This window comes from Labrus bergylta, chromosome 6, assembly GCF_963930695.1.
Source record: "Labrus bergylta chromosome 6, fLabBer1.1, whole genome shotgun sequence".
NCBI classification, from domain to species: Eukaryota; Metazoa; Chordata; class Actinopteri; order Labriformes; family Labridae; genus Labrus; species Labrus bergylta.
In genome coordinates, this window is record NC_089200.1 from 13,756,865 (window position 1) to 13,782,266 (window position 25,402).

Genomic DNA, 25,402 nt, shown 5'->3' on the forward strand with positions numbered 1-25,402 from the left:
GACTGAAGGGTCGGTTTAGGTCTTAGCAACAACAACCGCATAGAAGTGTAGCATCAAAGGCTTCTTTCTGGATATATACCGTAAGTTGAATAGTAATATTTTATCATAGGCTGTGATAATAAATAACATGAATTTGATTAAAGTTTCCCATTAAATCACTTTCCAATTGATTTACATCCGTTCATCTTATAGAGGAAAATGAGGCAATAGGTGAGTTCATTAACATGAAAGTATATAAACCATTCATTGTGTTTATTCATGCAATTTTGTATATTACAGCTGCTGTAAGAGTTAAATCATAAAAGTAACATTATTTATACTTAAGATTCAGAGTAAAAAAAAATGAAATAAACATAAAGTTTTATTTCAAATGAGAAGAAGGTTGACTGACTGAAAATATGTATCTATCATGTTCATAATGTGGCCTCCTTCCTTGATGTCTTTTTAAATGTTAACTCCAACCTTCATCATTTTGTCAACATTTTTTTAGTGTCTTCCTCCTTCAAGATAAAGCTGTCTACATCTTTATGTAGACAGCTTTGCGAAAGTTGACGTACAGACTCACCAGACATTCTCATTTGTTTCTCTTTTTCTCACAGCAGAGGAAACACAGCGTGTGCGTTTCTCCTCGCTGCCTCCCGCGTAATTCTATGACAAAAAAAAGCAAAAAGAAAAAAAAGCAAAAGATCTTTGGAACAATTTGTTACTTACTGCCCCCCTCCTAACGAACCCCCCCCCCCCCCCCCCCCTTGACTGCTGAAAATTATGAACAGTGCGCCGCACATTCTTGCGCACAGCCAAGTGAGGAGGCGCCTCCGCTCCAGTCCTGGGCCAATGGCGCACGGAGCAGCATTATCATACTGACCAATGGCGCGCGCCTCCCCGGCTCACATGACGCCTTTCTGTGCGCTCCCTCTCCTCTCAGCGCTCAATCCCGGCGAGTGCAGGCATCACTGAAGACCTGACACCGACGGAATCGGACGTTCGCTGTCTTCAGCAGAAATAACCAGGTGTTATCTTATGCAAACTTTTATCGCTCTCAAGACGATGCCGGCCGTCCTTTTGATGAGAGTGTCTCTTCTTCGCTGGAGGAACAGACTTTTTCCAGTCTCCAAACGAGCAGAGAGGCGCAGGGGCGAGACAATAACGCCCAGAAGTTATTGAAATGAATCGTAAGTAGGAATTCTTATACATTTTTCATGTCCTTATCTCTAATTTTGGTTATTATTTCTTCAAGAAGTAGTTATGTTGATCGTCTGTTATTAGACGACTTTTTACTGTAGACTATACGGCTGCATGTGTCACTTTTTCGCCTTGTGCTTTCTGTCATTTGTGTTTACATTGAACGTATAATTAAACATTTAAAACCGCTGTCCAGGCTCTCATTGTTATATTTTTGGTGCTTGGATGATCTCTTGAGTTCATTTCGCCCGGTCGACATTCTTTGTGCGCCCTTGTGAGTGTTCTCGTTGTGGATTGGTGGCTGTCTCAGCGCAGCGGCATAGCATGAAATATAGATAAAAAGCACACGGCAAACCCGCTGACCCCAGCCAGTCAGGCTGTGCAACCGGTCCACACGGCTCAATGAGGACAATTAGGGGGAGGGGGGGGGGGGGGGGCAAGGGGGAGAGAGAGAGAGAGAGAGAGAGAGAGAGAGAGAGGATGGAAAAATGGAGTACTTGAAGCGCACTAAAGCAGGGCTGCACTTTACTTCAACCCGCCAGGCAGGATAAGGGTGGATCTTCAATATGTGACATATGTGACCAAAAAGAAAAGAAAAACGTCCCCAAACTTAAGACTGGGATCAGACTGAGGGGACAAAGTGGGTTAAAATGCTTCCTTCTCAGAAATGAGTAACTCCACCAAACAAGCTTTTGTGTCAAATCACAGAGAATTTGACAGACACTGTATGAGGTCATGTCAATCACTAAACCCTTTTATTGATTTGAAATTAGGGGGGACTGGGGTCAGGGGGAAGGGGTGCACATTGTATGTCCATGTCAGAGTGGAAGCTAAAATGTGTGCCCTCTGATTTTCCGTGATTTCTGCACAATCAGAGGGAACGAAAGGGGGGGGGGGGGGGGGGGTACCAGAGCCATTTGATGTTTTGAAAGGCTTCAGATGGCTTTAATTAGGACCTATAAAATCTGTCTGCCCTGTTCTCTGAGGCAGTGCTCTAGAAGGGAGGGGAGCTGATAAAAAAAACAAAAAACACACACACAAGGAAAAAAAGCAAACCCCGATACAGAAAAGTCACTTCTGCAAAGGATTGTCTAATCAAATTTTTATAAGTCTCCTTTTTTCTCCCTCCCACCATTCCCTCCTTGATGCTGGTGGTATGTAGGCAACCCTCCTATTCCCTCTTTGTCTAGCTGCTGTGTTGTCTATACCCCCCCCCCCCCCCCCCCCAATCCTCTCACCACACTCACCTAACTACCGCCTACAGTCCCCTGGACCCAGACACCTGAACGCTAGACATAATGATCAAGAGAAGTTCCTGTCTGTCTCGGGCACAGCCAGTTGTTTAAGCTTTTCTTCTTTTCCTCTTTTTTTTGTCCCCATGCTGACCTGGCGGGCCCTCCCTTTAACTCTGATTCTTAGTATAATTTGTGTGTGTGTTGCGGGGTCACACTTACTTTTCTACTATAACTGTTTCTCTGCTGCTGCCGTTTCCTATATGGATCTTGGATGGAGTGTGGGTGACTCACTCAGCTGCAATACACACACTCATGAGGAAACATCAAAGACTTCTTATGTGTGTGTGTGTGTGTGTGTGTGTGTGTGTGTGTGTGTGTGTGTGTGTGTGTGTGTCACAGAGCGTGTGAGAGAGTGAGATTTCAGCTATGCTGTTCTGTCAAACATCTTCAAAATTATAGGTATGGGGTTGTGAACTGTTATTATTTTATTTTTTTAAATTTTTTTCAAAAAGCTGGGGCTTTTGTGCTGTGCTAGTTGGCTGTTTTTTTTTTTTTTTTTAATGTCCTTTGTTAATTGAACTTGATCTCTGTTAAGAATTATCCTTACCACATATGGGGAGGCTCTAAAACAAAATGTTTGACTTGTTTTTAAGCGTTTTTAGCGTGACAATTCAAGATCTTTAGCTTTGATCTTCGAATTCAAGAGCTAAAAATTATTTTTTTACCAAGTCTGATTCCTGCTTGAAAATTCCATTTCTATCCACACGAGAGCTTTTAAATGAGGCCCTATGATGCAGTCTGTCTTGCCTCAACTCTGATGGTGTTTTTTCTTCTTTTTTTTTACAAGGCTTAAAGCTGATGTGGCTTTTGAAGTGAATCAAAAGGAAATACAAAAGACTAATTTGAGGCCAGATTTGGTAAAAACACATGTGTATGTGCATTCTTCGACGGGTAATTTCATCTCGAAGAGTGTCTACCTTTGAGGAGTACATGTCTTTGTTTCTCGATGTGGGTTGGTGAGGGATTACATCATTTTGCTGCTGCTGGGTTAGCTAGATAATAAGCTAGCTTGCTTGATGGAAAATGGCTGGTTGTCGTGAAGTCTTTGTTCTTATCTTTGCTTCACAACAAAGTGAAAATGAGTACGAGTACAGTCTCATATGTAATGTTTTTCCATTTCTAGTCCAATTAGACTTATAATTTTTAGTGTATTACGGGTTGTTTTCCTCGATGATGTCCCATTTTTGGGATAAATTTGTTTGTTTGGAGATTATCTCCTAACAGCTGGAAAATGCTTCCTCTGAACCTTTAACCCTGTAATCTACTCAGATACAATATTATGGAGAACAAGTGTTGGTAACATTTGCACAGGGCTTCCGCCCAAATCCCGCCTCTTGTTTGTGTGTGTTTTCTGAGAGCTGACTCTGTGTATCATGGCATCAAGGAGATTGAGTATGTCTCTTCCTCTGCCACCACCCTTTGAAGGGGGAAGTAATAAAAAGCTCAATGGGTGCAACAAGCTGTTCTGAGGCTTTCTACCTGGAGATGAATAGGAGGCCCCTCCATAACGAAGGGGGAGAAGAGGACATTTTATTAGAGGCTAAGGATGTGGGGGGATGCGCCATAGCTTATAGACACTTGGTGTGAAATAGTCCAGTTGTACCAGTTTACAGGAAAGTGCTGTCTGCTGAGTTTGACTTGACAATAATTATTATTTGAGGTACCAAAAGGCATCATTTTCTAAATCGTTAATCTGTCAAAATATTTGAGTAAAAAACATTTTAAATCTGTTCAGGTTTAAGTAGGTCAAAAGGGTGTTTTGTAAACATAACAAATTGTCCTGTTAAATCCCGCTTGAAGTGAAATAATGTCTCTGTGGCGAGATAATACAACATCCATGATAATGGCATTGGACAATCACAAAGCCACAGATTAGGATTTTCAGTAACCAGATTTATGCGTGAAGGAGTGAAGTCATGGTCAGGAATGTAAATGGCGGAGTCATTCAATTACCACTGTGCCCTTTCCTTGGGAAAAGTCCCCAGCCGTGAAGAGGTTAATTGTTTTTGAATCTCCATCCGTGGGGAGAAAATGGGCGAACGGGAGGGATAATTGAGCCGCTGATAGTTGAGTGGATTATGGATTACTGCGCCTTTCCAAAGGAAAAAAGAGAAAAGGAGGTGAACGAGAAATGAAGCAGAGGAAGAAGAAATGGGAAAGAAGGGGTGCGTGAAAGGCCATGTGTTGTGGATGCAGCCGCAGGGGTCGTCTGGTCGTTTTAGGGAAGAGAGGAGAACTTCACTCCTGTTTAGCCCTGCGAGGTGACCCTTGACCCCTCGCATGCTCCTCCCTGCTCCAGGTGCAAGCCCTCACTGCTAGCAGCTCACACACAGACACGCACACCACAGGCTAACTTCTCACACGCCTGGAAATCACTGGGTGGAAACGGCATACGAAAAAGTGGATCCTTTTCACATTTGAACCCCCCTGATTCTTTTTTTTTTTTTTTCCCTTTATTCTATTGTGAAGGGTTAAAGATCCAAGCCTGCTTGTTGGGGTTGGGGGGGGGGGGGGGGGGGGGGGTGCTGTGATAATATGAGGCCTTTTTTTCCTTCCTCCCTTGTGTTTCTCCCCAAGAAAATGGATGACAGTCTTTTAACCCGGTGGGGAAAAAGGTGATCTGACATGGTGCAATAATCACAGGAGTGTTAATCAGAGGGATGTCATGTATAATTACTTCAGTGTTTGATAACGCAGAGATGAACCACCGCAGGCCATGAGTGAAAGTTTCCCCGATGCTATTAATGGGTGTTAATAAAATTCAAGAAACCCCGGATGGAACGAGCCCTTCTGCATGGCCTGCTGGTTAAAGCACTGTAAGGTTAATGAACCAATTTACATACTTTCTGCTGCCATCTGGGCGGAGTGACGAGGCAGATGCTCGCTACTTTGTACTGTTGCGTTGTGCAGTATGAGATGGAGGAATGTGACGGGTCCACAGAGGTCTATGAGCACATTTTTACATTAAGCCTGTAGTCCGAAACAATCAGGGAATAAACTGAAAGGTCTACATCAGCATCGACCAGAACCCTTTTGTTTTCATGTGTAATCAAATATAACCTGGTCAGAAATGGGTGAATTATAAATTCTTCTCTTTAAATTGGACTACCAGCCTTAGCTATTGTTCTTTATAAGAAGTGACGCTTAAGAGTAGATTAGACCCTGAGCCCTCCCCATTAGGAGAAGAAATATCCAGGAGAAGGGACAAATGTATCCCTAAGGTGATGAGAAACTGCACAGGGGTGATCCAGGAGAATCTTGATTCTGGGGACTTTGGGGGGGGGATTAGCGCGTGTCCACCAATCTGCCATCCTCATCTGGGTGATCACTTTACAAATAGAGCATCCTTGTAGTGCTCTTTCTGCAGAGGAACACAATGAGGTCTGTTGGCGATCAATAAAGCAGTGTGAAAGCAGGGGGATATGCTTAAATAAAAAAAAAATCAAAGGCTCTGGCTGGCATGGCCATCATCTGCTGGAATCAGATAGGGAAGCTGCGCCTTGGAGGAAAGGTTGCTCAGGGCCCCAGGGCTGCTCGTTTTTGACAGATATCCCTCCTACTGGCACACACGCCGACTGATTTCATCTGAAAGACCAAAACATTTCTACATCTATCTGGTCCCTCTAAATGTGGAAAGAACAGCTGAAACGATGGATGGGTAAAATGGAGAAAAAGAATATAATCCCCACAACGTGTATGGGGGGAAAATACCAAGCTATTTCTCTAACCCCTCTGTTGTCCTCCATGGGTGATGGCTTTTACCTCATGCTTCACTTACATGATTTAAAGAAAATAAAATCACCCCGGTTTTGGTTTGACAGTGTGTCAGAGCCCGTGCAAGTGTTTGTCTCAGATTAGCTCTTTGTGCCGCTAGGAACAACGGAAAAATGGGGTGGAGGGGGGTCAGGGATGGGAGAACAATACCGCTGCGATCCAAGTTGAAAGAAATCATTTGCACAATTTTATGAAAGCTGTATTTGTCCGGTCGGATGGTTCTATCAAAGCCTAACAGCCACGGTGGAACGTGATTTAAATGGCGGGCGAGCTACAAAGCCGGCAGGATGTCGGGTTAGAGTCATTTCTCAGCTGAACGCTCTCCAGGTAAAGGCACAGATAATGCGCTCTCGAGTTTCCCTTTTCATTTTTCTTAAAGAAGGCTAATTTCTACCGATGGCTTTGAGCTGACACCAGTGCTGCCAAAAGCTGCTGTTCTCAGAGCTAAGCTTGTACAACATTTATGTGGTGAAGATGAAAAGACATCATTGCTCTAGCGCAAATTCATCCCTAAAAAACCTTGCTCAGAAAAGCACTATTTCTCTCTAAAGTATTATCTCTTTTCATCCTGTCTTGTGTTTTTCTAAGACCCTCCATATTGCTGACTTTTCAAACTTTAAATACCAGGATGATACTTGCAAAGGTTGAAAGTTCAGGTAAGTTGGAAAGCAGAAGTGTAAAGAGTTGAGTGCGATTTCTTAGCCTGGAACCTGCTGTTAACTGGCAGTGCAGATAAAAAGAAGGAGATTTGCCTCTACCCATTTCTCTTGTTGTCTTCACTCTCAGAACCCCCTCCGGTCCTTCCTGGTGACTCACTTCTTTCCGAGCCATTTATGCTTGAAAACTTCCTAAGGATGAAACCAAACATATTCTGGGTTTTTATTGTCGACGAGGGACCATTGGGCATAATGAAGTTCTGTTTCCCAGCATGAGTTTGGGAGGCTCATGATTACAAATGCTCTTCTCATTGTCTCCCATCATCTCCTGCCTAATTGAAGACAATATAATGAGACAATGGGGTCTCGCTCATCACTCTACATCGATGGCATGCTCTATGGAACATGCCAGTCTGTTAAAAGTGGGAGGGGGTGTGTGTGTGTTTGTATGGACACTTGAATGCACTCGAGCTTGTTTAATTTGGACCAAGAAGATGGACAATTAAGCTACAGCTCCCGGGGGGGGGGGCTGTTAATTTTTGGTCAGCTTCCCCACTTCTAGGACGCCCTCCCATCTAAATGCTCCTGGATGTGTCTGGGTCATGCACAAGGGGGTTGGGGTGAGGCGGGAAGGAGAATTGGGGTGGGGGTTCGCCCGATGTCGGGGTTGTCTCAGATGATTAGGACAGCCAAGTGGGGAGAGTCCCCCAGTGCCTGGCCCCCTTCACCTCCCTAATATGCTCTGAATAAGTCCCCCTCCACTGTGAGTTTTTTGTGGGCTTCGGCGGGAGGTGGTGGGGATTATGTCTGGCCATGGTTTACGAGTGTTTGTCATCTGCCCCCTCGAGGCCTGCACCGGCTCCTTTGTCTGAGCGCGAGGCGTCGGTACAATGTCAAATCACACAATGTGCCCCTGCAATCAGGGCATCTCGGGTGAGAAACCGACACAGGATTTAATGTATGGATTTCTGTTTTTCACAAACTTAACTCAAGGGTTAAGAATTTAATAGGTAAATACAATGGTTTTATTTAGTTACAATTGTGGATTGCTGCTTGTTCAACCCCTTCGTATAAGAAGGTCTCACAATATTATCGGATAAAATCTGTTTTTATATGCGAATAAACAATAAAAATTAAGTGCTGAAATCCATCATTCATGGGGAGGAAAAATACGTTGTAGGAGAAGAAGCAATGCTCATTTCTCTTCACAGAAAATAATTAACCAGAATGCTTTGCAGCCACAGCTTGCATCGCAGCTAATCTACGACTGCAAGTGTGGGAAATCCATCAAACTCTTAACAGCTTTTTTACTCTAATTTGAACAATGAGTCATGATGGCAGTGTTTGCCCCCAGTTTGTAGACGCATTCACTAATGGTCTCCTCTGGAGGATGTTAAAAAGCATCTCGTAACATAAGGACGCCATTAAAAATAAGTATAGAACATTATTTGAAACGCGGGATGATAAATAATGCCTGAAAATCATCGGAAAAGATGTAAATAGAAGTTTGGCTGTAGAATGGTTTATGAGTCAAGTGTTAAAACTTGCTTTGAATCAGTTTATATACAGTGGCCTGTTTGATGCTGTAATTCAGCATCAAACAGGCACAGTCTGTAAGTCAGTTTGATGATCTCAGAGGTGTTTCTATGCTTCCACACAGTGCATCTCTGTATGAAATTTGGAAGAAAGATTCATTCATCTCCACACAATGGCTATCAAAGAGGGCACTGAGTCCCAGCCAGATATCACAAGTTACATTGACACTAACCAAAACCTCCTCTCTGCATACTGAGGAGGCTAAACCTCTGAATAACTGATAACGGCTCTGGAGGATTTAGATGCTGTGGGAGGAACGGCTTCTGGGGCTTTGCATTCAAGTCACTTAGACATTTGGAGCACCAGGAAATGACACACATTCCTCCATCCCAGTAACAAAATAAATAAACCCCAAATCTGGCTTTCTACTTTTCGTGAACAATTAGGACTTCAACATGAATGTATATCGCGATAAATCCTAATAATTAAATTATACGATCAAGATTTCTCTGCACTATCGGGAACATTTAATCAAATCTTCAGATACATTTGATCTTGTGAGCAAAAGCATGCCTTTATTTCTCCATAAAGACGTACATGTTCAAGTTGGAAACCATGTTTCTGTTTTAAAATCTGATGTTTTTGGTAATTAATTTACGAGACAATGAAGCACAGACAACAACTTTACATCCACACCGAGACAAGCCTTTCCAGCTCTACCGTATTTCTTAGAAGGTTTTGCGAACATTTTTAGACAGCCTAAGTTTTTTATCGGGTTAAGAAACCGACTGAAATGAATCCCGTAGCCTCTTTATGAGCCACGAACGAACAAAACATTTATAAGAATTGACTTTCTATATTATCTTTTATTGACTGAAATGGGGGGAAACAGATTTTTTTTTTCTCACATTTTGGACAGCAATTATCTAGAATAAGTTATAAATAAACTTTATAGAAAAGAAGAAATGACGTGAAGTCAGCAGAATGTCCCCAACAAAACATCTTTCACATGCACAGGACAGGACTGTGAATCATGTACAGTGAACACACTTTTTCATTTTCAGCTTTTGTCAAATCAAACCGGCTGCTAATTCTGACTCGTATAAGTACACCTAAATGACTAATCACTCCGCAATTACTTGTCATAACATCCAACTGTTTATAATGCACACCCTCCAATTAGCCTCTGTACTTTGCAGATGAGCAAATACATCGGAAGAGTTGTGATGACACCCACGCAGCTAATTGAGATAATAAAAGCCTTCGCACACTTTCTTTGAAATGTGACAATTCTAACCGTGTCTCTCACAGCTGTGATCAGAGTGTCACAATGTGAAGAAATATTTTTAAACCATGTAAATAACTGAGTCCACTTGAATTGCATCTTCTGCTTTTGTTTTAGTAGTTTCCACTTTGTTTGAATGAGCCTAGAAGTATGATAAAGCAATTTTCATAAAGTTTCTTGAACTATCCTTTGAGATTTTCTTTACAGCTGTGGTTTTAAGGAGTATGGATGATAATGTTTGCAGGGGTGAGGGTGCAAGTAATTACAGTTGTGTGTGTGTGTGTGTGTGTGTGTGTGTGTGTGTGGGTGGGTGTGTGTGTGTGTAATTGAGTTTTCCAGGGTTCTGGGTGAGAGTATCATCTGACCAGCGGAAATGTGTTGTGTGTTGCTATTTTTAGACTTGTGTTGGTTTTTTCAAAGCAGTTTGAGTCTCAGTGTGATTATAGCGGATATTAAACCTTTCCAAATTTAGTAGCACCGCTTCACACAACCCAGAGTAAAGTTGAGAAAACGATGGGATTTGATTGAATTTCGGTTGCAGGGAGAAAAACATCAGTTCAGAGAAAAATGCCTTTGTTTTTCTTTTGTTGGATCTTTCAGACACACAAAAAGAGGTCGTGGAGGGTTGAGGTTAATACTCAAGCAAACATATCAGTCTATGCAAATCATCCATCAAATGCTGTCTGACTTTTCTGTTTCAAGAAAGCAAATCATGTGCGGATGATCTCTGTGTGGGCAGGACGCCTTGAAGGTTTGCATCATGTCTGCCACACTCTCCCAGAGGGCATACTTCTAGCCTCCTTACATGCAAACGCACTCAAAGACAGACACGCACGCTACCATTTTATTCCTCATCGCACGGCAGGAGTCTGTCTTCATCTGTCCTATTGATTGATGAAGCAGGCACAGCAGGGAGTCAAAGAGAGGCAGAAGTCTAAAGCTAGCATCATTGGCAGGCACACACAGTCACGCACACACACACACACACACACACACACACACACACACACACGCTCACTGTCTCTGTCATGTTCTCCCTGTGTCTGTCACAGCAGACTCTGCAATGACACATGAGTGTACACACATGCATACTGAGAGACATGACACACACACAGCAGTGGTGATGTTACACACATCACATTATGGCTCACAATTACACCACATTTCACAAACACACACACAAATAATGAATTAGCACGGCCTGGCTGTGCAGGCGCCTGAGCAGGACAGGCGTTTTCTATAAACATAATGTTTGTAGTCAGGGTTAATGATCCTATTCCCTCTGAGCTGCCACCGTGTGTGTGTGTGTGTGTGTGTGTGTGTGTGTGTGTGTGTGTGTGTGTGTGTGTGTGTGTGTGTGTGTGTGTGTGTGTGTGTGTGTGTGTGCGCGCGCACATGTGTGTTTTTGGCTAAGGGGAAAAAGGCACTGCTCTACTGTGCTGTCTCCCTTAACTTCTAAATGCCCCAGGCACCATTACAAGAGCAGCATTTATGCTATTAGAGAACTGGCTTTGGCACGTTAGCTGTGCTACCAGAACGAAAAAAAGCTAAAATTATGTTTTGTCTAACCTCATTGGGCAGGTCCGGTGTTTTCTTTGCATAAATGAGAAATTATAACTTGTTGACATAAAGGCTATTACTGCAAGACGCCTGGAATATCAGGCACGTTATTTTTCAGGCACGTAAATGTAAAAGCAAAAATAAATAGGGTTTTCTTGTGTGCGTGTGTGTTTGTATTCTTTGAAATCAGAAAAAAAAATCCAGACTCAAGAGTTTTTTTTTCTTCTCTCTACTCAATCTTTACTTTGGTGTTTAAAATTAGCTTCCAGACCTGAACCAGAAATAGTCATCTGCAAACTACTTTTCCTTGGACTCTCAGTCAACTGGAGTCTGTGGGTTCAGAGAGGGTGTAGCCCCTCCAAACCCCACCCAACCCCTCCCCATAAAACACACTTTGAGTCTGAGAAAGCCTTCTCACAAAGTGCTGAATGGACAGAAAAGTACAGAAATGGAGGAAGACTGAGAAGTAACTGTAACCCCTACTCTTTTCTCCAAAGTACCCTACCCTTGTTCCCCTTTCTCCCCGTTCATGTTTTCCTCCCTCCCTCCCTCCCTCCCTCCATCCTCTGTCCCCTCCCTTCCTCCTCGTCTCCTCCGGCGTTCCTGTCGAGGCATGCCTCCAACCCCGCCAACCAGCATCGTCCGGAGCAGGGCGACGGGGGCAAAAAAGAGATTGAGGGTGGGGGGAGTTGGGACAAACAAAGGAGCTCTGTTGCTGGCTCGCTGGGGTTTTTGAGGGAGGGTTGGGGTGCAGACGTAGCGAGAGTGTGACTGAGGAGGTTTTATCATTAAGAATAGAGATTAAAATGAATGGGAGGGGAGCGGGGGTGTCTGCTCTGTTCACAGTAATAAAGAGAACAAGCAGTGCCAGTCTTTTTTTTTTTTTTCCACACACACAAACACACACAGTTTGCACTCTAAGCAATGCTGCAGTTGGTGTTAGTGTGAATAGAGGGGGGGGGGGGTGTTTCATTGTTTTGCAGCCATTGTACAATATTTGCTTAGCCCTCGTGCTTTATCAGTGCGGCTGTACAATACAAATGAGATGGGTGAAAAGTGTGTGTGTGTGTGTGTGTGTGTGTGTGTGTGCAATGGCGGCTGTCACAGCTGTTTGCAATTTCATCAGTGTACTGTAAGACACCTCCTACACACACATACACTCACACTCACATTCACAAACACTGTCAATTTACGAAACCAAGGCCACAATAGAATCATTTTCCGAACAGCATAATTACAAGTCAACTCTTATGCAAACAAAAGTTGATCAAATTGATGCAATTACAAGCGAGTGCAGATATTTTAAACCATTAATAGCTTCTTAGAGCTATATAGGAGGGTAATGATCATCCTGTGCCATTTATCTGCACCTGGTTCCCTATCCCTCACTTTCTTAATTTAAGCAATCCTTGCATGAATGTTTTGTACTTCTACTTTCTTTCTCTGGTTTTTTCGGCTCTGCGTTCCTAAAACAGTTGCTCAACACTTTTAGAGAAACTAAAACAACACAATGTCTTAACGTCATACTTTCAGGGATGCACAAGCTTTTTTTTTCTTTTTTTTTTAAGTTATAAACTCTATAAAGGTGTAATCTCTGCACCCATCTTGTTCACACATTCCTTCCACAGGCTGAGCAAGAACCTGTTTTGAAAGATAACTGAATTTCAGAGGCAATAACTGGAATCCCTCAAGCCCCCATACTGAATGGAGTATTTTATTTCTTTATTTTCCTTGATGTGTGTGGTGCCTGTGGAGATAACGCCATTCCTCTAAAACAGTTTGGTAATGGTTCATTTCCCCTTCTCTGTCCCTTTTCCATCTCAGGTCATGAAAGGAGCTGGCATGAGAAAAAAGCAGAAGAAACAGATCAAGCATTAGCAGCATTAGCCGTCGCTGCAGAAAGAAAAGGGAAGCAATGAAGGAAAGACAAAGTGATTGGGAAAAAAAAAAAAAGGTAAGAGCGTTCTGTTCGCCCCTGGGTGTTACATTGTCTCGTGTGTGTCTTTCCTCTGTTGCCCTTCAACATGTTGGCTGAGTCAGTTGTGTACCTGCGTGGGTTTAGTGTTTGCATGCTCGCATTTGAGTGTCTTTTTGTAATATGATCGAATGCAGCTTTGTTTGATTGTGTCTGTGTGTGTGTCTTTGTGTGTGTGTGTGTGTGTGTGTGTGTGTTCCTGGCATCAAGCCACAGCTGCCAGGTGAGGAACGACCATCCTGCCTGAGTCACCTGCTACATCCTTAACTTCTTTGTTATCTTTCTTCCACCCACACTCATGTCTCTGTTCTGAAGAAACCAACTGCCACTTTTACTTTTATTGATGAATATCTTCATTTTTACTCTGAGGAAGTTACATAAAGTTCTTCTTAACAGGGATTGTCTACTCTTTTTTTCTAATGGCTTAACAACAGATTCCTCATTTTGATAAACAAATGAATTTATTCACAAAATTGATACACCAATCGATGTTCGGGAACCAATTTACACTCAAACCCCTTAAATTCACCTGAGAAGAGTCAGAAACTATACCTAAAATACCACTTTTTGTTGTATTTCATTGATACTTCTTTAAATTTGTGCTTTATATTAGTCCAAAGTTAAGCAAAATGTGTTAATACGGAAATAGCTTAATCTGTATTGATCCTATTGAACCCAAATCCTCATCATGACAGCATATCACTGTTTAAAACTCCACTTGTGTTATTTAACGACGTTAATCCCATGTTCCTGTTTCATGTCGAAACAGAAAACCCATCTTTAAGGTTGGGATCTTTTCTCTCCAGCATCCATTAGAATATGAAAAAAAAAATCTCAACAATTTTTGGCAATGCAGGGAGTTAAAAATATAACCATTACCTCTGAGAAGAGCATTGCCAAAAGGCAAAACACAGGAGTTAAAACTGGGAACAGAGCCACCTTATTGTCTCAGCTGAGTTTGAGCGGGTTCCCAAAGTGAGCGGTCTCTTAGAGAGTCTCTCTCTCTGTGTGAGCCTGAGAGCAGCGCTTAATCATTTTCCACCACACAGGCACGGCCAGAATGGCTGCCACAGTACACAGATAGGAGGGACGGTTTAAGAAGAGAGGCAGTGAGAGAAGAAGAAATTGTTTTTTTTCTCAGTTCTCATCAGACTCCATTCTCATGAGACTCTCTTTCACCTCTTCATCCCACCCAGAGGTTAATTAGTAATGATTTGAATTTTTCCAGGATTTCTCACATTTAGACATGGAGTATTCTTTGCAGTTCGTACAAATCTTTTACCGCCTGATTCTGTTTTTTTTTTTTTACTTTTTTCATTTTATCATAGGCTCTTAAAATGAGAATATTTAAGTCAGTTTTTTTCTTTCCTTTGGTGAATGAATCTGTAACTCTTCTCCTTTTCCATCTCTCTCCAACTCCCCGAGCAAAACTCACAAAGCGACCTCCACCTCACATTAACTTGGCAGAAGACAGCACAAATTCAATTCAGCTCATTTCAGTTCACCTCAAATCACTTCATAACAACCCAGTCGAACTCAATTCTCTCTCCAAGCTCTCCCTCTTGTCTCGTACTCTCACTCATTTATTTTCAGTCCAACTGAGTCGTGCAATCTTCCGTCTTTTCTCACATTTTCAAATCCCTTCAGTTCTTTCTCTCTTGTGCAGCCTCTAAGAATACTCACATTTCAGTTACAAGGCCCAATCTTTACAGCGTACATCCATCCAAAAAATAAAGGGCACTCCACCTTTTTTTTTTTTTTTTTAAAACAGGAAGAGATGATAATGTAGAAGATTATGATGGTTATTTGAGTGTAGTAACGGTTTTGGAGAATGTGAAACTATCCTCCAAGGAGCAGTCAAGTGCAAATGATAATCTATTTTTAGAATTTCTCACATTTCAAATCTCTGCTCAAATCATCCCAATTGGACAAGGAGATGTTGTTTTTATAAAGGAAATGGTTTTGAACTCCTTTGAAGAAGGATTTCTTTTTATTTTTATTTCATCACTCTGATGATGGATGTGCCATACGTCAACCAGCTGGGACTGCTGGAGTCACACATTGTACAACTACACACAACTGCGTTGTTTTGGCCCTGGTGAAATGATGCAAGTGAAGTCTGGGGTAGAAAGAAAAGGGAAAAAAGGTGGAGGATGTTGTAAGCACGTATCCAGACATGCCACTTCTCTTTCTTCTCTCCTCCCTTTTTTTTTTTTTCTTCCTCCCAAGTGTGTCTGTCCTCGGCTGTGGAGGAAGACTCTCTTTCAGGAGCAGCCAACTCTGTCTAAGCTGGACTTAAAAAGCGACCAGGCTCAAGGGGTGGTTCTCTTTTCGGTGTCCATTTGTGTATATGGAGGCGGGGAGTTGCAAGGCTGAAGCCACAGTGTCACATGGTTTCATATTTCAAGAAGCGCGTATCAGAAAATGACAGGCAAATGAGTCACTCCGTCAAGTCGTATTGATTCACTGCAGGACTCTGGGACAAGGCGAGTAATTGTCAGTTTCACACTCGCGCTAAATAACAGGCAGCTGATGGACGATGGATTCCAATGATGGGGTATAATCAGCCGGGGAACGGGCATAAAAGCCTGATGGACAAGTGTCGAAAATGGTAACATTGGTGTCTCCACAAAGGAAGGCCTAGACAACAGAGTGCCCCCCCCCCCTCCTCCTTCAGCAAAGACACCCATCAACCAGCAGAGGATTAAAGATCAGGACGAGAGCTTTTATTGAGTTTAAAGCCACAATGAGAGTGTGATAAGGATGAGGGGCAAAGATAGGACATTAAAACAGAAAGGACAGAATATCAAAGAGTGCGGGAATCAACAAGAAAGAAAAAATGGATGCTGGTTGGAGAGGATTTTCAAAGTGAGTATTATCTGTGAGAGAGGGAACCAAAAAGGGGAGAGAGAGAAAAAAGAAGGGGGTAAGGGGCAATAGAGCGATGCATCTAATGTCTTTATAAGGTCATAAAATTCTGCACTTCCTGGCCCCTCTCTAATTGCTGAGAGGGGTAGAGAGGGGATGAAGTAGGGGAGGGGGGCTCGACTCTACCTGACTACAAAATGAGGCCTCTAAATCCTGGCTGCTTGGCCTTAGGGGGCTTTTTTTTCTCGACATGCTTTGCCAGCAACATGGATGCGAAGGAGGGGAGCGACTCAAGAAAAGTCTACATTTGAGTGTGCTTTATTGTTCTTCCGCTTGAGATTACATTTGAGAAAGAGATAAATGCAAAAAAAAAAAAAGATAAGTGTAGGTAGAGGGAAGGTTCTGTACTTTAATGATCCCCTTAGAGTTCCCTTTCACCGGAAAATAAGACGATGGAGAATGACAGAGTAAAGGGAAAAGAGGACTTAAGGCTATTCCTCACAATAACTACTTGAAAATAAAGCTGAGAAACAACACAGAAATAAATGAAAAAGGGCACAGGGAGAGAGGGTTTTATTGACTCAGCGGGAATCGAGTGTAGAAATGGCTACGCTCCCCCAAGGAGCCGTATGCTGAACTCTTGAAAATGTGAAAAGTAACGCTTGCCTTCATTGGAAAAGAAAACATTTTCATTTCATAAACTGCTCGTCTAAGAGACCCCTCTCCCACCTCTAACCCTGAAATCAGCACAGTAGAGCCTTCATAAGCAGAGCTTCATTTCATGACTAAGTGGAAAGTAGGAAAAAGGCACAAACTCATTCTTAACCGTGTCCCACATACCTGCACATGTACCTGAATGGAAGACCCCATTTATATCAGTATTTGTTTTAAAATGAGACCACAGCAGTTTCCGAACAGAGGCTGCAGCATTTTGCTTGCCAAAAAGAAAGCTTTTAACTCTATCCAGGTTATTTGGTATTTAGGTTGTCGAGGTGTCTTGAGACATACCTGTGAGCAGAAAGAAAGAATTAAAAGTCCCACTGGCCAAAAATGGAAATATCTCCTTTGTCTCTAATTGGATGATTTTAAAACGAAAGAACAAAATGAAAGTAGACGCCTTAAAGTTTCAAAGGCACAAAAAAGTTTAAATCATTTTTAGTCAAATAATTTCAGTACGATAGACATTTTTATACTCTTGTTATTGCAATGGTGCTACTGAACCATATTGAAAATATTTTAAACATCGTGTTACACAATGAAGCCCACACAGCTGGTTCTCCATGTATTCAGTAAAAATGGTACTTTAAAGCAAATTGTGGTTTTTGTTTCACGCGTTCACTCTTGTGCTGAGTTCGTGAGCTGTGCGTCTAACTTTTAGTTTATTTTGATGGCGGAGGATACGAAGGAGCATTGTTACTCAACTTGCCGCGCTGCAGGAGCTGTATAACAGTAGCTGGGCTTTATCAGAGATGGGGAGAATGAAAAGGAGTCAAAGGCAGCCCCCGAAGCTTTCCATAATTCGTCCCGCGAGGAGACAAAGGCCTGCATTCACTGCTGGGTGTCGATAAGACCTATCATTAGTCTGCCATTGGCGGTATTACGAACGAACACACACACACACACACACACACACACACACACACAGAGTGTGGTGGGGTACTTATTCCTGTACCCATTCTCGCTCTCTTTTTTTTTTTCCACATACACGCGTAAATATTCACATGCGTGCCAGAGGAGGGAGAGAGGCAGCCAGGCTCGACTGAATGGAATAAAGGCAGAGGAGTGGACCCCTGCTGTTTTCCCATCACAGCAGAATTCACTCAGTTTCACATGTTACACACTTCGCCATACCCCGTCTCCATGTGTGTTTCTACAAATATAGATAGAACTTTTCAGTATCTTGATAAAGAATACACAGAACCCTGAAACCGTTGTTTACATGCTCCTCTTCTGCTCATATGGTGATGAAGAACCTCAAGGTTAAGACTCAAATGTTTTACCTTTGTCATGGCTTTCATGCCTGTGTTAATGTTACACTGTAGATATTGATCCTCTTTGACAGAAAAATTATAAAAGCTGCTTTTTTTCCTGCTAGACAAATGTAATAGTTTACTTTTGCACTATAAAATATTCGCAGCATTTAAGCATGCAAGACAAAAATACATGCATGGTTATTTGCAGCGAAGGGGTCTGAGGAGGCTGCCATCTGCCTCGATGATAAAACTCCTTGTTTACAGGAATAATCTCAGAGTTAATGTAGTATTGACTTATCGATGATAAAACACTACATGTAGCACATTCACTCACCAAGACAGGAGTAAAATTAGGTACAAGAAGAGGAGGTGTTTTATTAGTTAGTGTTCCTGTGTGTCTGTGAGTGTGTGTGCACACTGCTGTCTGTGCGCTAAGTAGATGATGGACAGTAGCTTGTATTCCCATTCCCTCTCATTAGCTCCCCGCCCGAGAATTTATGAGGTTACTTACCTTCCCGTGCGCTGAGTTCCCGGACAAACGCCAAGCGTTAGCTCAGGGTCATTAGCCACGCTGCTTGGAACAAATGGCCTTCGATAGCATCTAGGCTAAAACACAACAAGAGCAGATTAACCCCTTGATCCTTGGAGGATAGCACATTGACAACATTAGGAGAAGAAGAGGACAGGCGTGATGGCCCTGTTTAGCATTTTCTTGCTTAAATTAACGGCTTCATGCTTCGTGTTGCAGATTTGAAGAATCCTCCTTCATTTAGGCCTTGGAATCTCATTGCAGCTGAGCGTCACAGTTGCTTGCCTGAAAACAAAAAAATTGCAGAGAGAAAAGTGGGCAGCGGATCAAAGCCCAAGGAGGATTTGTTTGGCAGATAGTCGCTGGGGTCCAGCCTGTGTAGCCCCCCCCCCCCCCCCCACACACACACACACACACACACACACACACACACACACACACACACACACACACACACACACACACACACACACACACACACACACCCCCATCTTCATGTCTTTCCATCAGCACACCACTAGGTTGCCCCCTCACAACAATGCCAGCTGGAAAATGATAGATCATGAAAAAAGCAGTGTGCAGTCACAACAACCTCCTCCCTGAAACAGACGCCTTCTTATTACAACGTGCAGGTGTGTGTGTGTGTGTGTGTGTTTAACCATCGACGTCTTGTACAGGTTTTCTTCTCTCTTTTATCCCTTTTTAAAGCAGGTTTTTGATATTATTGGTATTTAATCCCACCTCTTTTGATATGGTTAACAATTCCCCAGATGATTTTGAAATCCTGCCCATGTTATCAAAAGAGGAACCTTTAAAGTCAGGGACCATTTAGGGCTCCAGGAGGAGAAAATCCAACAATAAACGATATAAAGTCAGATTGCCTTTGCAACCTCAACCTCAAATAACTCTTGAATGGGTTTATTTCCATCTAGGGTCAATGTGTTCACCAAAAAGTTCTTTCCATAAGGCCTGGGTGAGGTTTGTGGCCTGTTGGTGAATGGGGGGTTGCTCGGATGTCTGTTTTGGGCAAAAAGACACGCCCAGAGGATGGATATAATTAAAACTAGTGACTTTTTTTTTTTTTCTTGAATAAGGAGGGTGTTTGGGTAACTGCTCTGGGTGGTCTAGCTCTACATGTCTGTGCTAGTTTTATTACAAACAGGCACAATATGGTAAGAACATAGACGTATCCTGACAAAGCACAAAGATGAGTGTGTATAGTGTTCAGACATAAAAGGTAAAGGAATGAAAACAGCGGTACCGCTCGTTTTCTTGATTTTCTTTTGGTTTGTTTTGACACGGCACAGCAGATTTTCTTTTTTTTTTAAGAAGCATGAACGATCAAAGACGGTTGGCAGACGTACCTGACATTCACATATACTTGCAAATTATTCCTTTTCTTTACAAAGAAAAACTTGTGAGTCACACAACCAACTTAAGCAATTTTGAACATATAGCCATTTTTCTGTGCGCACTCGTCATACAATTAAACACTTGTATTCATTTACTCATAAGAGTGACTCCATCTGATGCAACACATGTGATACTGTATTTGTGCAAGATGGTCATGAAGATCAAAAATGTCTTATTCTCTTCTTTGTAAGCCCAAAACTTGCAGAACAAACAAAAATGACGCAGAAGTAATCTCTTCATCTATCTAGAGTCTTATATTCTAACACTGGGTTGCCGGGTGGGAGCTGAACTTTTGACCTCTTTCAATATTTGTTTTCTGTTTCTTTTGTCCACTGAGCCACATAAATGTCACCAACTACAGAATTTGACTTAAATTGCATTTATAACTTCTTTCTGGGTTTATTTGTATGACCCCTCAGCCTCTGTAGCAGTCAATATAGAGAAAAATGTCACCAGTCCTGGGTCGCTAGAAATAAGATGTTAGCACGTTGTGACTTAGTCGTATGGCTGCGCTGTCATTCTTCTGACACACAGATGCAGTAAGCTACAGGGCTACACTATACACTATATTCTATAATGTATAAATCACAGTTTGCAGGCACACAGTCTGTCTTAAATTAAACAAAACATAAACCATTTAAAGTATCCTATACACACACTCTCTTTTCATACATATAAGCTGCCATTACACAGGACTTCCTTTACTATGTGGAAAAAGAACAAAAACAGCAAGTCAGTCCCACAGCCGGGCCTTTTCAAGCACTCAGTCCTGATTAACAGCATCATCTCGTTAACACATAAACACCCTGTACCATCAAACACTCAAATGTTCGTTCATTTGCAACCTTTTTTTTTTTTCAGTTCACATGAATCGGCTCATTTAGCCGGCAGAGAGAACACAGATTTTATTGTTGCGTTCAGTTTTGAAGGGGGGGGGAGGGAAAAATATGTGGGTGGTCCTGGAATCCCTTTTTTTTTTTTTATTCTTTTTGATGTACCAAGCAGCACATGGATCTGTTAATGAGAGTGTAAATTGGTGACTTTGTGCCGGGACCATAATGATGGAGTCGCCCTCCCTGGTCTCGGCAAGTCTGCTTACTGGGGCAGAGAAAGAGAGAGGGATGGGAGTGGGGGGGGGGGGAGGGATATTGCAGGAGTAGTTGGTTAGAAAAACAGTGATTGTACTACAGAAAAGAGCCGTGACTGTGGGATGCATTAGCTCTAAAGGACGGAAACAGTAAATTGCATGTATATTCTGGCAGATGTAGGCAATTGAACCAAGTGGGGGTAAAACAAAGGGAGCAGTTCCTCGGCGGCATGAAGGGTTTAATTTCTCCTTCGGCTGTGGCAAGCAGCTTTCCTGTGCTGACCCGTTTCACTGTATTTAACATCAAAGTGGAGAATGAACAATCAAGGCAATTTTTCATCGGGCCAAGGTCAATCATTGTTCCTTCTCTATGAATGAAGATCCGGCCGAGTGGAGTTCAGAGGAACCATAATTCACTCAAGACTATTTTAGCAAGCCACCTTTCTGCAACCTTCCAGACATCTTTTTTTTTGTGGGAGTTTTCTTTTGCAACAAGGTTTTTTTAGATTGTACAGACATTTACTAGGAATTTCTGGGAATATTCCAGAGATTGTGTTGTTGTTTTTTTGCATGGGATCTTTGTTTGAGCTGTGTGTCTAGACAGCTTTTAATAATGCATGAGATTCACTTCATGTAATATGAAAGAAAAAAAAATGGCTTATTTAAGCTGAAAAGACGTCTACTGCTAAATAAATGTTAAGAATGTTTCAGTTTGCTTCAGGCCCTGCATTCAAGTTTGTAGTGACAGACCCAACACTCCTTATAATCACAATATATATAATAATTAAAACATATACAGTATATATTGACCTGAAGATCAATATAGCAACACAGCACTTTTAGATTTTTGTACGTCTTTGGTAAGAAGATTTTGAACCTGCATCATCTTAAAGCGAGAGTTCTTTTTGTTGAAGACTAAATTGTTCTTGAACTAAAGATGCTGAAAAGGACTCTTAGGGACTACAAACAGCAGGGTGCTCAAAGACATCATTAATACGGCCAAAGCAGTTTAAAACCCCATTGATGAATATGTCTTCCAAAGGAACTTTAATGTGCTTATTGACCACAAATGAACCCGCAGCTTTCAGGGTACACAGTGTGACTCATTATTAGTCACAATGGGAGACCAAATGGCTCACGAATCAAAGAAAACATCAGGGCATGCAGAGAACAACCATGACTGACTAATGGGGTACTGTGATGGGATTCCAAAGTGCTACTACAAGTACTACCGACTTAATCTGTGCTTAGATTTTTTAGAGGTTTGAAAAGTGATCTTATTCAACTCTTAATAGTCATTATATGAGACAATGAACAGGTAATGCCAACTCCCTTTAGAATTTAAACAATAAAGGGAATAAGAAATAGAAAGTAGCTGATACATATACATTTAAATGTACAATTTCATTGATTTGCTGACTTTTATTAAAATTAAGATTATGTGATTAACCTAGTTAAAAATGGCAATGATTAAAAAAAACATCATTTTTTTTATCATTGCAATTTATCATAGCCATCATTGGTTGTTTAACCAATGATTAAAAAACACTATTGGACTTCATACACATTTACAACATTGTATCTTATTCAGCATACGTCAAAGTGTAGTTTTACAGTTATGTTTGTAGACTCTAAATCGTTTATTTTTGAAGTTGATTAGGTTCAATGGGGAAAATTTCCCCTACTGAAAAAATAAGACTGTAATTGGTTGAATTTCATAGTTTGAATTTGAAAAAATATCTATTTTTTTCTGCGTTTTTTTTTTTAAACCAGTGAGGTTTCCCCCCTTTCCCTCCGGTCATCATGATACGTTTTACTCAGGAATTCTTTGTGATAATTCATTCTGTCTCGGTTCACGTTACTCCCAGTCTCATCATGCCGTGTGTACATCAGACACACAGCTCTTTATAATACATTACAGTCTGCGCTGTCATTATCCTCCAGCTCTTTATTGCGTTTAGGGCACCACATAAAAGCACATCAATGACATTTGGGTTTATTAGAAGAGACATAACATCCATCCAAACGCACAATCACTGTGTATCTGATTGAACCAACTGCAAAGAGGCTTCAAAGGCCCGTTCCATATGTTTGTGTTAGTGTGGCTCTCGTTCTTCAGGCATTTCTTTTTTTCCCCCCCATAATCCACCTAGCCTGTGTCTAAACTTTTTTTTTCCCCCCTCAAGATGAATCATGTGTTAATGTACAACTGTGGCTCCTTGTCATTGTTTCTCAAGACCACCCAGTGTTTGTGTGTGTAGGAATCTGGTTGTGAGTGGGCTTGTTGTACGTCTAAAATCATGTGTGCAGTATTATCACAGCTAATGCTGCTACACACATCATCAGTCAGTGCTGATGAATAATTTAGTTGAACATCACCGTGTGTGTGTGTGTGTGTGTTTGACATTTTAATAACACGGTTTACCAAACAACACCTGAATTTATCCTGTGCTTTCTTCTTCTCTGTTTGTTTTCTACCCAGGTCCAGACACGAAGGAAGGACACACACACACACACACACACACACACACACACACACACACACACACACACTGGCACCTAGAGTCTGTCTGCGGTCTACCACCATCTTGACTAACGCACACAACGGGGCCTGTTACGGTAAGAATCAGAGACCTCCAAGTGAGGGGGGTAATAATGGTGTTAATGTGAGAAAACAAACTCATTATGTTTAGATGTTTAGCTGTTTTTTTTAACCCCCCTTGCCTATTTTATCCTAAAATTCTCTAAATGAACGTAATCATTGAATTAATACAAATATTAATCTATTAAAGTGCTTTAAAAAAGGGAACAGGATAAATGTTTTGTTATCATAGTCCTGATTTTTAACATTTTATATTGAGAGTAATTGTATGTATCATGCATGCTATTTGTAGTTCGTCTGTCGGTCTGTGTGTGCACAAAGCTCACTTTACTTTTTTTTCCCTATTTCCACCCGTCAAAACCAATCCCCACGATTCAAGTTTAACAGCCGTACCACATATCCCACAAACCCCCATATCCCCCCCCCCTCCCCGCCCCCCTTTACCCACCCTGTGCCCCTCCCAGGCTTCCCAGCATCCTGCTTCACCCGCCATCCGAAAAAGAAAAAAAACCCCACACATGCTGAAATTATAGCATGTGAGGCGGCATTGTGGGAAGCCCTTCCCTCCCTCTCCCTCCCTCGCTGCATTCGCCCTCCTCGTCCCTGCTTATCTTTTTCTCATTCAGCTCCTGTTTTGGACGCGTCCCATTTTATTTTGATTTTCATTAAAATATTAATCACCAGCCAATGTTAATTTTTATCTGCGGTTACAGACAGTGAAGTTCACACTGAGGCTAACAAGGTGTTAATGATGTTCTAAATAAGATTGCCCTCTGTGTATTGATTAGTGTTTCATATTTGGCCTGTGCAAATTACATAAAGATGAGTATTGTGTCCTTTAATGTACCGCTGTCAACTGTTAGAACACAGTACTTAATAAATATTCATTGATTTGTCAAGTAGGTTTCCAGGTTATCACAATAAGGACAAACAACTGAATAAACAGCAGCTAACATTAACGTGTTTAAAGACGATGTAATGGCTTACATTTTACAGAAGCGCACAAATACATGGGAAAGAGCGATGTTTCTGAACTTCTAATGGATATGAGTCAATAGAATGTCATTACATATTCACACTTCAGGTTAAAACCCCTCAAATCTGAGAGATCTTTTCTCCTTAAAGGAGCTGTCAAAGTGACAGTGACTCTGGTAGTTATTATGAGCTGTGTTCTGCAGAAGAAGAAAAAAAATCTAGTGAGACGCTTTAGTAAGAGTGCCACTTACAAAAGCGTCACCATGAAAAACAGTGGCAAACATTTTGTGATGAAATATTAATCTTTCAGAAGTACAGAGCAAAAATATTACATCCTAGCGGTGCAGACGTGAGCGAAATAAATGAATACCAAATGGAAAGCAGAAATTCAAGGACTGCTGCTCGTATGAGAGCGACTTAAAACCAGGCAGCGGCCCCACCCTCTCGGTTTCCAGCTCGGGGTTTAACTGACGGCAACTCCCTCAAACAGCCTCCATGTTACTAACCAGCTGTAATGATACACTCCATCAGTTTGGCTTTGCCTGTGCGGGGCAAGCTTGGTTAATAGCCGGCCTAGATGCCGCACGCGAGTTTGTGTGAGTGTGTGTGTGTGTGTGTGTGTGTGTGTGCCGGCTATTAAAGCACTTGAGAATCAGAGAGGAAAGGACTTGCGCTGCTAATGGATGTGTCTA

At 41.8% G+C, this 25,402-nt stretch overlaps 1 long non-coding RNA gene across 1 annotated transcript in view; it reads left to right on the forward strand.

Moving 5' to 3' along the window:
- The first annotated feature begins 876 nt into the window (after positions 1 to 876).
- LOC136179398 (uncharacterized) overlaps positions 877 to 25,402 on the forward strand; it is a 30,142-nt gene continuing 5,616 nt past the window's right edge. The window contains exons 1-3 of the long non-coding RNA XR_010666523.1: positions 877 to 1,172; positions 13,113 to 13,242; positions 23,616 to 23,752. This is a non-coding gene — a long non-coding RNA (uncharacterized lncRNA). The remainder of the gene's footprint in view (positions 1,173 to 13,112; positions 13,243 to 23,615; positions 23,753 to 25,402) is intronic.